This window comes from Mobula hypostoma, chromosome 13 (assembly GCF_963921235.1).
Source record: "Mobula hypostoma chromosome 13, sMobHyp1.1, whole genome shotgun sequence".
NCBI classification, from domain to species: domain Eukaryota; kingdom Metazoa; phylum Chordata; class Chondrichthyes; order Myliobatiformes; family Myliobatidae; genus Mobula; species Mobula hypostoma.
The window spans coordinates 22,470,364-22,482,393 of NC_086109.1; the positions used below are offsets into that span (position 1 = coordinate 22,470,364).

A 12,030-nucleotide genomic window follows, 5' to 3' on the forward strand; every position below is an offset into this window, starting at 1 on the left:
GGAGAATGAGTTGCTGGAGGAAGTAGTTGAGGCAGGTTCATTAACAATATTTAAAAGGCACTTGGTCAGGTACCTGGATAGAAAAGATTTAGAGCGATATGGGCCTAACATTGGCAAATGGGTCTCACTCAGATGGAAATCTTTGTCAGCATGGACCACTTGCACCACAGGATCTGTGACTCTGTGTGGGAAGTCATGAATACTTCCAGTGACCCAGTAGGAAATGTCTCCAATTAAACTAGGCCACAAATCAATCACAAGGCGGAGAATCTCCTGTTCCCCAGCAACCAAGGAGTCCGGAGGCAGAGAGAGAATGGTAGACCAAGAGGGGCTGACTTGTAGTGGAGGATTCTCCTGAGAAAATCTGGAGCCTCTCCCACATACATCCCCTTTGGATAGTGTAATCCCACTGGGCCCTAACATACTCAACAAAAATATCACTCAAATCCTCCCCACCAACCCCCCTCCCCCCACCTCAGACTCTCTGACCATTCATTCCCCCTATAATCCCCAACTCCTCTACCAATCAATAATGGCCTTTGGAAAGTCCACCAATTTATATTCCCTTTAAATACCATTTGGGGTGTGGTTCTTTGGGTTGTCTGCTCTGACACTGTGGCATCAATAGCACAGTACAGCAGCATAGCGGTTAGCGTATGCTTTACCACGATCATGATCACAGATCGGGATTCAGTTCCCACCGCTGTCTGTAAGGAGTTTGTACCTTCTCCCCGTGAGCACATGGGTTTCCACAGGCACTCTGGTTTTCTCCCACATTCCAAAGACATACAGTTAGGGTTAGGGAGTTTTGGGCATACTATGTTGGCACCGGAAGTGTGGCGATATGTGTGGGCTGCCCAGCACAATCCTCACTGATTTGATTTGATGCGAACAAAGCACTTCACTGCATGTTTGCATGCTGCGATGTACATGTGGCAAATAAAGCTAATCTCATCGTAACCTCAAACCTCATGACGGAGGGGAGCAGGAGAGGAGGAAGAAGAGCAACAACATTGGGATCTCTTCAGGGAGAGGTATGACCTGTACAAAAGGGACGGGTTGCACCTGAACCTGAGGGGGACCAATATTCTCGTGGGCAGGTTTGTTAGAGCTGTCGGGGAAGGTTTAAACTAATTTGGCAGAGGGATGGGAACCAGAGTGAAGGGACTCAGGATAGGATAGATGGTAAAAAAGCAAAGATAACGTGCAGTCAGACTGTCTGGAAGGGCAGGCAGATGTTAGGGTAAAATTGCAGTCAGCAGGGTGAGTATAAGTGCATTAGGGATGCAGATTGTCGGCTATGATGTTGTGGCCATCATTGAATGTGGCTGAGAATGGTTGGAGTTGGGAGCTGAATGTCCAAGGTTACACGTTATATCAGAGCAATGGGAAGGTAGGCAGAGGAGGTGGCATGACCCTGCTGGTAAAAAATGGCATCAAATCATTAAAGATGTGACATAGGATTCAAAGATGTTGAATCCTTGTTGGTTGAGTTAAGGAACTGCAAGGGTAAAAGGACCCTCATGGCAGTTATATACAGGTCTCCAAACAGTAGCTGGGATGTGGACTACAGATTACAGGAAATAGAAAAGGTGTGTCAAAAAGGACAATGTTGTGACAGTCATGGGAGATTTCAACGTACAGGTAGATTGGGAAAATCAGGTTGATAATGGAACTCAAAAGAATGAATTTGTTGAGTGTCTATGATTTGGCATTTTAGAGCAGTTTGTCATTGAACCTACGAGGAGATCAGTTATACTGGATTGGGTGTTATGTAATGAACTGGAGATGATTAGGGAGCTTAAGATAGAGGAACCCTTAGGAGCCAGTGATCACCATATGATTGAGTTCAACTTGAAATTTGATAGGGAGAAAGTAATGTCTGACATAGCAGTATTTCAGTGGAGTAAAGGAAATTACAGTGGTATGAGAGAGGAGTTGGCCAAAGTAAATTGGAAGGAGATGCTGGCAGGGATCACAGCAAAGCAGCAATGGCTTGAGTTTCTGGGAAAAATGAGGAGGGTGCAGGATAGATGTATTCCAAAAACAAGGAATTACTCAAATAGCAAAATAGTACAACTGTGGCCGTCAAGGGAAGTCAAAGCTAATGTAAAAGCAAAAGAGATGGCATACAACAAAGCAAAAGTTAGCGGGAAGATAGAGGATTGGGAAGCTTTTAAAAACCCACAGAAAGAAACTGGAATAATCATTATGAGGGAAAATATGAATATGAAAGCAAGCTAGCAAACAATATTAAGGTGGATTGAAAAAGCTTTTTCAAGTATATTAAAATTAAAAGAGAGATTAGAGTGGATTTAGGACTGGTAGAAAATGAGATTGGAGGAATATTAAGGGGGGCAAGGAGATGACAGATGAGTATTTTGTATCAGTCTTCACTGTGGAAGACACTAGCAGTGTGCCAGGTATTGAAGGGAGTGAGAGAAGAGAAATGAGTGCAGTTACTATTCTCAACATGCTGGAGGAACTCAGCAGGTTGGGCAGCATCCGTGGAAAAGATCGGTCGACGTTTCGGGCCAGAACCCTTCGTCAGGACTGTCCTGAAACGTCGACCAATCTTTTCCATGGGTGCTGCCCAACCTGCTGAGTTCCTCCAGTGTGTTGTGAGTGTTGCTTTGACCCCAGCATCTGCAGATTATTTTGTGTTTGCAGTTACTATTACAAGGAAGAAGGTGCTCAAAAAGCTGAAAGAGCTAAAGGTACATAAGTCACCTGGACCAGATGACCTGCACCCTATGGTTCTGAAAGAAGTAGCAGTAGAGATTATGGAGTAGATTATGGATCTTTCAAGAATCATTGGACTCTAGCATGATTCCGGAGGTCTGGAAAATTGCAAATGTAACTCCACTTTTTAAAAAGGACGGAGGCAGCAGAAAGGAAATTATAGACCAGTTAACCTGACTTCAGTGGTTGGGAAGATGCTGGAGTCAATGGTTAAAGATGAGGTTATGGAGTACTTGGTGACACAGGATGAGATAGGACCAAGTCAGCATGGTTTTCTCAAGGGACACACCTGTTGGAATTCTTTGAGGAGATTATAAGTAGAATAGATAAAGGGGATGAAATGGATGTTGTACATTTGGATTTTCAGAAGGCCTTTGACAAGGTGCCACACATGAAGCTGCTTACCAAGTTAAGAGCCCATGGTATTACAGGAAAGTTACTAGCATGGTTAGAGCACCGACTGATTGGTAGTAGGCAGTGAGTGGGAATAAAAGGATCCTTTTCAGGTTGGATGCCAGTGACTAGTGGTGTTCTTCAGGGGTCGGTATTGGGACTGCTTCTTTTTATGCTGTACATCAATGATTTAGATGATGGAATAGGTGGCTCTGTTGATATGAAGATTGGTAGAGGGGCTGGTAGTATTGAGGAAACAGGAAGGCTGCAGAAGGACTTAGACAGATTAGGAGAACGGGCAAGAGAGTGGCAAATGAAATACAATATTGGAAAATGCATGTTCATGCACTTGTTAGAAATAATTGTGCAGACTATTTTCTGAATGGAGAGAAAATCCAAAAATCTGAGATGCAAAGGGACTTGAGAGTCCTTGTGCAGAACACCCTAAAGGTTAACTTGTGGGTTTAATCAGTGTTGAGGAAGTTAAATGTAATGTTAGCATTCATTTCAAGAGCTCCAGAGTATAAGAGCAGGGATGTGATGCTGAGGCTTTCCAAAGCACAGGGTAGGCCGCACCTTGAATATTGTGAGCAGTTTTGGATTCCTTATCTAAAAGATATGCTGGTATTGGAGAGGGTTCAGAGGAGGTTCACAAGGATGATTCTGGGAATGAAAGGGTTATCATTTGAGTAATGTTGGATGGCTCTGAGCCTGTACTTGCCGGAATTTAGAAGGATGAGGGGGGGATCTCATTGAAGCCTTTTGAAGGTTGAAAGGCCTAGACAGAGTTGATGTGGAAAGGTTGTTTCCCAGGGTGGGGGGAGCCTCAGGATATGGGGGCACCCATTTAAAACAGAAATGCAGAGAAATTTCTTTAGCTAGCGGGTGATGAATCTGTGGAATTTGTTACCACAGGCATTTGTGGAGGCCAGTTCGTTGGGTGTATTTAAGGTAGAGATTGGTAGGTTCTTGATTGGCCACGGCATCAAAGGTAATAGGGAGAAGGACAGGGAGTGGGGCTAAGGCGGAGAAAATAGGATCAGCCATGATTGAATGGCGGAGCAGACTTCATGGGTCAAATGGCCTAATTCTGCTCCTATGTCATATGGTCTATGGTCTTATAATAATACCAGGGGATTCAGTGGTTATATAAAGGCAGATATGAGTTTCTCAGGTTTGTTGTTTCCCAACTGCCAGGGTTACAGACATGCCACACTGCAAAAACTCATTTCAGGGAGTTAGCACCATCAATTTGCGGGAGACTTCCGGGAGAGGTGGGATGTCTGCAATAGAGTAGCTCCTAAGCAGCTAGCCAGCTAGTTTAAATAACATTAGCTATGCTAATGAACAAATGACACCTGTTAAACTCACCTCAACATGTCTTTTACAGTCTTAACCCACCATGGGCAATAGAAAAGTCACTGTTGCAAACAGTGCAGCGAGCAACACTGTCATTATTTTTGACCCCTATTAGGCAGTGCCTCACTTTAGTGTAGCCTGGGGTGACGTACGTTTCATATTTTCTTTTTTTGGAACACTCTTGCTCTTTCGCTTGTGGTCGCTCTCTCTCGCGCTTGCTTTCTCGCTCTTGCTCTCTCTCATGGTCGCTCTCTCGCACTTGCTTTCTTGCTCTCACTCTCTCGCTCTCACTCTCGTGGTCGCTCTCACTCGCGCTTGCTTTCTTGCTCTTGCGCTCGCTCTTTCTCGCGCGTTCTCTCACACTCCCTCTCAAAGAAATCAATTTCCGGGACATTGTATATAATTTGTGGGCATCAGGAAGCCACTATTAATTTGCGGGAGACTCCTGGAACTTCCGGGAGAGGTGGGATGACTGGGGTTAAAGCCATCACTGAGTAGGTCTGAACCAGGAGGCTGATACAGGGGGCCGAAAAGCCAATGAATATAATGGTATAAACAGTAAGAAGGATCACAACTTGCGGGTAGAGTTTATGGAGCTGGGAAAGAGACTAAACAAACAAAAGAAAACTTAAAATGCAGTAATCTCAGGATTACTTCTAGTGTCACATACAGAATGTGTGAGATAGAACAGATGCTTGAAGAAATGTTGCAGTTGGAAGTGCTTTGGATTTGTGATACATAGGGATTATTTCCGGAGAAGGTGAGACAGAATGCAGCTCCATAGGACTTAGACCAGTATCCTTTGTAGGGGTGTTTGCTGGTGCTGTCAGGGAGCGTTTATACAAGCACAGCAGGAGAATGGGAACTTCCAGAAGAATTCAGGAAGCTGAGAAACAAAGCAGGAAGTGGAGGTTATTAAAATAGTTAAGCAACAAAAATAGCAGAAACAAAGGCATGCAATAAAAGGGGTTAAAGTATAGAAATTGTCAAAATTAAAGGGGATATCTTTTAATAATACTCTAAACTAAGTAGGGGTGGTTAGTTAAAAGCATAGATAGAACTAAAGTAGTATGATCCAATTGGCGTTACAGAAACATAGCCGCTGGATGACCGAAATGGGGAAATGAATGATTAAGGATATTTAGGAAGGATGGAAGAAAGGGAAGTAGTGTGCCACCATGAATGAGGAAGGTGACTAGTAGAGTGGTTGGTAATGATTTTGGCTTAATAGTTAATGATGTAGAATGAGAATAAAATTGGGTTGAACTAAGAGATTAGAATGGGTAGAAAATATTGATTGGAGCCATTTATTGGCCATGAAGTAGATGCAAAAATTAGACATAGTGTAAATCAGGAAGTTAGGAGTGCTTGCAACATGAGTAATAGTGGAACATTAATCAACACATAGATTAGTAGTCAGTTCGGCAGCACTGACGTAGAGAACTACTTCATGCAATGTAGGTGGTGGTTCTTTAGCTTAATATGTTGAGGAACCAGCTAAGGAGAAAGCAATTTTAGAAGGCATGTTGTCCTGTGAGAAAGGGTTCATTAACAATCTTGTAGTAAAGGGACCTTTAGGAAAGAGGGACAGAATGTTGCATTGAGTTTAAGAGTGATAAAACTAGGGCTTCAAACCTCAGCAAAGAAGCTATGAAGGAATACAGAGAGTAATGAATGTAGTTAGTTGGTGGAACACATTGAAAGATTTTCCAATGGATAGGAAATGTTTTGTATTCATAGAAATAATGAATGAACTGCAAAAACATATTATTTTATGTCCAAATTCCCCAACAGGAAAGGTAATTCATCCGTGTCTAATCTGAAGAATTAAGGACTGCAGTAAGTTGGCAGTAAATAAAATTGCCTGAAATAACAGAGAATTTGAGAATTGTGAACTTTGGAATTCAGCAGAGCACCACCAAGTATTTGATTAAAAAAGATAAAATAGAATAATTTATAGATATTGTAAAATGAAAAAGACTGTTAAGGGAATGTAGGCCCCTTATAAGCACAGTAGAGTGAACCAAGTTATTGGCAGAGGAACTGGACAAATACTTGGTGTTGGTCTTCATGAGGAAAAAACACAAAATATCTGCCAGACAATTAGAGACTCAAGGGGCCAATGAGGATGACAGACTGAAGAAAATAAAGTTGATGAGATGGAATATTGTTACAAGGAACTGATGAACTATATTTGCCAAGGTTTGGAAGCGGTGGCTAAAGAGATGGTGGAAGCTCTGGTTCTCAGCTTTCAACAGTGATGGATTGGGCAGTGATGATGTTCAAGTGGGACAACAGGCAATTAGGAAAGCAAATATTTTAACCTTATTATGAGAGGATTAATTACACAAGTCTTATTGCAATTGAAGAATTACATGGTGAGATCTCCACCTAGATTATTATGTGCAGTTTTGTTTTTCTTACTTAAGAAATGATCAAGAACTTTATAAACAGAGAGTTGAGCTTCAAATGGAACATAACCTTTTATTACCATCTTCAATTGAAAGTCAATTAATCAAAACTAAGAGTCAATTTTATATACATGGTGATAAAACTGGGAAACTTTTAGCTAATCAATTGAAATCGGCCTCGGTTAAACGACAGATTCTTAAAATTCGTAAACAAGATGGCACTTTGACAGTTGACAATGACGAAATTAATAAATCCTTTCAAGAATTTTATACCTCTCTTTATCAATCAGAATTTCCTGACGACTCCACTATAATGTATGAATTTTTTAAGAAATTGAATATTCCAAAATTATCATCTAGATGTACAAAACTAGATGTACCTATTACTGTAGAGGAAATAAAGAATGCTATTTTTTCAATGAATTCAGGTAAAGCACCTGGTCCAGATGGATTTACAGTAGAATTTTTAAAAATTTTCTCAACTACACTAACTCCTTGGCTATGTAGCATTTTTAGGGATGCAGTTTCAATAGGTAAATTACCACAATCTTTCTGTCGAGCTTCTATTTCCCTAATTCTTAAAAAAGATAAGGACCCTACTGAATGTGCATCTTATAGGCCTATATCTCTGCTGAATGTTGATTCTAAGATTTTTTCTAAAATATTGGCAACGAGATTGGAGAATGTATTACCCCAAATTATTTCTGCTGATCAAACTGGATTTATTAAAAATAGTTACTCTTTTTTTAATATTAGGAGATTAATGAATATTGTTTATACGCCTTCACCCAAAATTCCAGAATGTGTCGTTTCATTGGATGCTGAAAAAGCTTTTGATAGAGTTGAATGGGTATATTTATTTAATACCCTTGAGAAATTCAATTTTAGTCCGATATTCATTTCCTGGATTAAACTGATATATTTTACCCCTCTGGCCTCGGTATTCATTAACAACCAAAGATCCCCTTTCTTTCATTTATTCCGTGGTACTAGGTAGGGTTGCCCTCTTAGTCCATTACTATTTGATATTGCTTTGGAACCGCTAGCTATTGCCATTCGTGACTTCCCTAATATATTTGGCATTACTCGTGGAAATGAGACTCGTAAATTATCACTATATGCAGATGATCTACTATTATATATTTCTAACCCAGGAAAACCTATTCCGGCAGTATTAACTTTGCTTGCCCAGTTTAGTAGCCTTTCTGGTTATAAACTGAACCTAAGTAAGAGTGAACTCTTTCCATTAAATATGCAGGTTCTTATTTATAGAAATTCTCCATTTAGATTGATTACTATTATTTTACTTATTTGGGAGTTAAAATTACTAAGAGACATGGGGATCTATTCAATTTCAACCTTTTACCATTAATTAATCAGGTTAAGCAACTGATTACTAAATGGTCCCCTTTTTCTCTATCATTGATTGGCCGTATTAATGCTTTTAAAATGATTATTTTACCCAAATTTTTATATTTATTTCAAGTGATACCGATATTTATTCCTAAATCTTTTTTTGATATTATTGACTGTAAAATTTCTTCTTATATATGGCAAAATAGAAATCCCAGATTAAGTAAAAAATACTTACAGAAATCTAAGAAAGAAGGTGGTATGGCACTGCCTGTCCTGAGATTTTACTACTGGGCAATTAATATCCGATACTTAATATTTTGGACCCAAGATTGGAATATAACTCCAAGCCCACGTTGGGTGAACCTTGAAGGCCATTCTGTACAAGGGTTTTCTTTAGCCTCCATTTTAGGAACTTCATTGCCTTTAGCACTATCTAAATTGAATAAACAAATTTTCAACCCTATAGATAAACATACATTGCGAATATGGTTTCAATTTCGTAAATTTTTTGGCCTGAATGAATTTATGTTATCAAGTCCTATTATATCTAATTTTTTTTCCAACCTTCAGTAATGGACCAAGCCTTTTTGATATGGAAAATGAAAGGCATAATATGTTTTCGCGATTTATTTTTGGATAACTGCTTTATGTCTTTTGAGCAGTTATTTGAGAAATTTGATTTGCCTAGATCCCATTTTTTTTTAGATACTTACAAATAAGAAATTTTTTAAATATTACATTGCCTACCTTTCCGACTTCCAATCCTTCTGGCACTCTTGATAAAATTTTAGGCTTTAATCCTTTACAGAAGGGATTAATAGCAATAATTTATGATATAATTATGAAATTACAGCCAGATATATCTGACAAAATTAAAAATGAATAGGAAAGAGAACTTCAACTTTCCCTACCTACAGAGAAATGGAATAAAATTTTTCAATTAGTTAGTACCTCTTCTATATGTGCTAAACATACTTTAATACAATTTAAAGTAGTACACAGAGCTCATATTTCCAAAGATAAACTAGCTCGTTTTTATTCCCATATAAACCCTACTTGTGATAGATGTCACTCTGAAGTGGCTTCTTTAACTCATATATTTTGGTCCTGTCCTTTTTTGGAAAAATATTGGAAAGACATTTTTGATATTATTTCAACAGTTCTATGCTTCGATTTAAAACCCCATCCTATTATGGCAATCTTTGGATTGCCAATGGTAGAACATAGATCTTTGTCTTCTTCAGCCTGTCGAATGATAGCTTTTGTTACTTTAATGGCGAGAAGATTTATTTTGTTGAACTGGAAGGAAACTAATCCTCCAACTACATTCTAATGATTTTCTCAAAGCATATTAAGTTTAAATTTAGAAAAAATTAGAAGTGATATTTTTGACCCTTCGGTTAAATTTGAAGAAACTTGGAAACCTTTTATGCAACATTTTCATATGATGTAATCTGACCTTTCCGAATCTTTTTTCTAAACTTAAATTATATGAGGAGAGGAGCGGAATTAATGACACTATTGAACATGTCCGATATAAGCTGTTGGTCTAGCCCTGTTTTGTTTTTTACCTTGGGGTTTTTTTTTCTTTTTTTTTCTTTTGGGTTTTTTTTGTTTATATATTTTTTTTCTTTTTATTTCTTTTTTAATGTTTAATCTCATTATGAGTTTGGAAGTCTTTTATGTCTATGTTACTTAAAATTCATTTTATATATGTTGATGAACATTTTTCCAATCTCTTTGTACCAACTTTGTTATTGAGTTTGTAATTTTGAAAAATTAATAAAACGATTTAAAAAGAAAGAAGGAAAGAAATGATGTATTTAACAGCAAGGAAGTGCAGCAATGATTCATCAGATTTATTCCGGAGATGGCAAGTTGGCTGCATTAGAAGAGATTCAAAAGACTAGACCTATATTCTACAAGGTTTAGAAGAATGGTATGAGATCTCACTTGAACCTACAAAATTAATACAGGGTACGCAAGGAAAATGTTTCCCATAGCTGAAGAGTGAAGAACTAAGAGTCACATTCTCAGAATAATGGACAGGCTGTTTAGGGAAGGTTTGATAATGCTGCACGGTGGTGTTCAAACTGGAGTTGCGGGGGGATGGGAACCAGAGTGCCAGAATAGTTAGTGGAGAGGTTGTGAAGACAGATGTTGGCAAGACCTCAGACAAAGTTAGGAATCAAAACGTTGAGCATGCAACAAAATAGAAACAGTGTATACAGGACTGAAGGTGTTGTATCTGATTGCATGCAGTATACGGAATATGGTAGATGAACTTGCAGCACAGTTGCTTATTGGCAGGTATGATGTTGGAAGCATCATTGAATCATAGCTGAAAGATTATAGCTGACAACTATAATCCAGGGATACACAGGTAGTTTTGAGGAAGTAGAGAGGCTACGGAAGGACTTAGGCAGATTAGAAGAATGGACAAAGAAATGACAGATGGAATACAGTGTTGAGAAGGGTATGGTCATGCACCAATTGGTGGAAGAAATAAAAGGGTTGACCATTTTCTAAATGGAGAAAAAATACAAAACACTGAGGTGCAAAGGGACTTGGGAGTTCTTGTGCAGGATTCCCTAAAGGCTAATTTTCAGGTCAAGTCTGTGGTGAGGAATGCTAATACAATGTTAGCATTCATTTCAAGAGGACTAGAATACAAAAGCAAGGATGGAATATTGAGACTTTATAAAGCACTGCTGAGGTCTCTCTTGGAGTATTGTGAGCAGGTTTAGGCCCCTTATCTTAAAAACGATGTGCTGAAACTGGAGAAGGTTCAAAGGAGATTCTTAGGACTAAGATGAAGACCTTAGTAGGGGGGTCTTATGAATTCTCCAACTTGGATTAATTCAGAAGTTTAGACATTCAAAAATGGAAAGATTTTTGGATATTAAAGAGGAATTAGGGGAAATGGAAATGTCACTGGGGCAGAAGATCAATCGTGATCTTCACAATCAAAGGCGGGAGGAGAAGATGGCAGCGCGACACAGCTCTCCGGTGAAATGATATCGTATCTGTTAAATAGGGGCCGTGGACAATTCTGATTTGATGAAAGACTTGAGAAGCAGAGGAACATCTGGAGAAATTTCTGTAATGCCTGGTTTTGCTGCCGTTGCTACTGTTCGATCGAGAATCTCCGGAGGGAAGGCCCCAAAATCCCTGGCTTTGCCTGCTGCTGGTGACCGAGGCTGAGGTCGAAACGGATAGAGGTGGTGCTTGGTACTCGGTGTCGGAGGGCTGATCAGAGCTCGAAGTTTTCGAACGACTCAGAGTCGGACTGTGGTCGGGCATGGCGGGGAGAGTTTTCTTCCTTCTCCCGTCTGCGTGAGATGTGGGACTTTCGAGAAACTTTGAACTGTTTTACTGTGCCATGGACTGTTCTTCATCAAGTTATGGTATTGTTGCACTGTTGTAACTATATGTTATAATTATGTGGTTTTGTTTGTTTTTCAGTCTTGATCTGTCCTTTGTTTTTGTGATATCACACCAGAAGAATATTGTATCATTTCTTAATGCATGCATTACTAAATGACAATAAAAGAGGACTGCGTGTCCTCATAATCTAGTCTAAATCTAAAATGATCATATGGAAGGCAGAACAAGATAGAAGGGCTGGATGGCCTATTCCTGCTCCTATTTCTTGTGTTATTGTGTTAATTAACAATTGTAATTTGTAGTTAACGAAGTTCATCCAGTCAATGGCTGATCCATATCTAGGAAGAAAGGTTCCAGTTGTTTATGGGTTATAATATACCTA

The 12,030-nt window shown here is 39.2% G+C and overlaps 1 protein-coding gene across 6 annotated transcripts in view; it reads right to left on the reverse strand.

Moving 5' to 3' along the window:
• LOC134355483 (tyrosine-protein phosphatase non-receptor type 22-like) overlaps nt 1-12,030 on the reverse strand; it is a 128,091-nt gene that overhangs the window by 82,775 nt on the left and 33,286 nt on the right. The gene's annotated exons all lie outside the window — the stretch shown is intronic.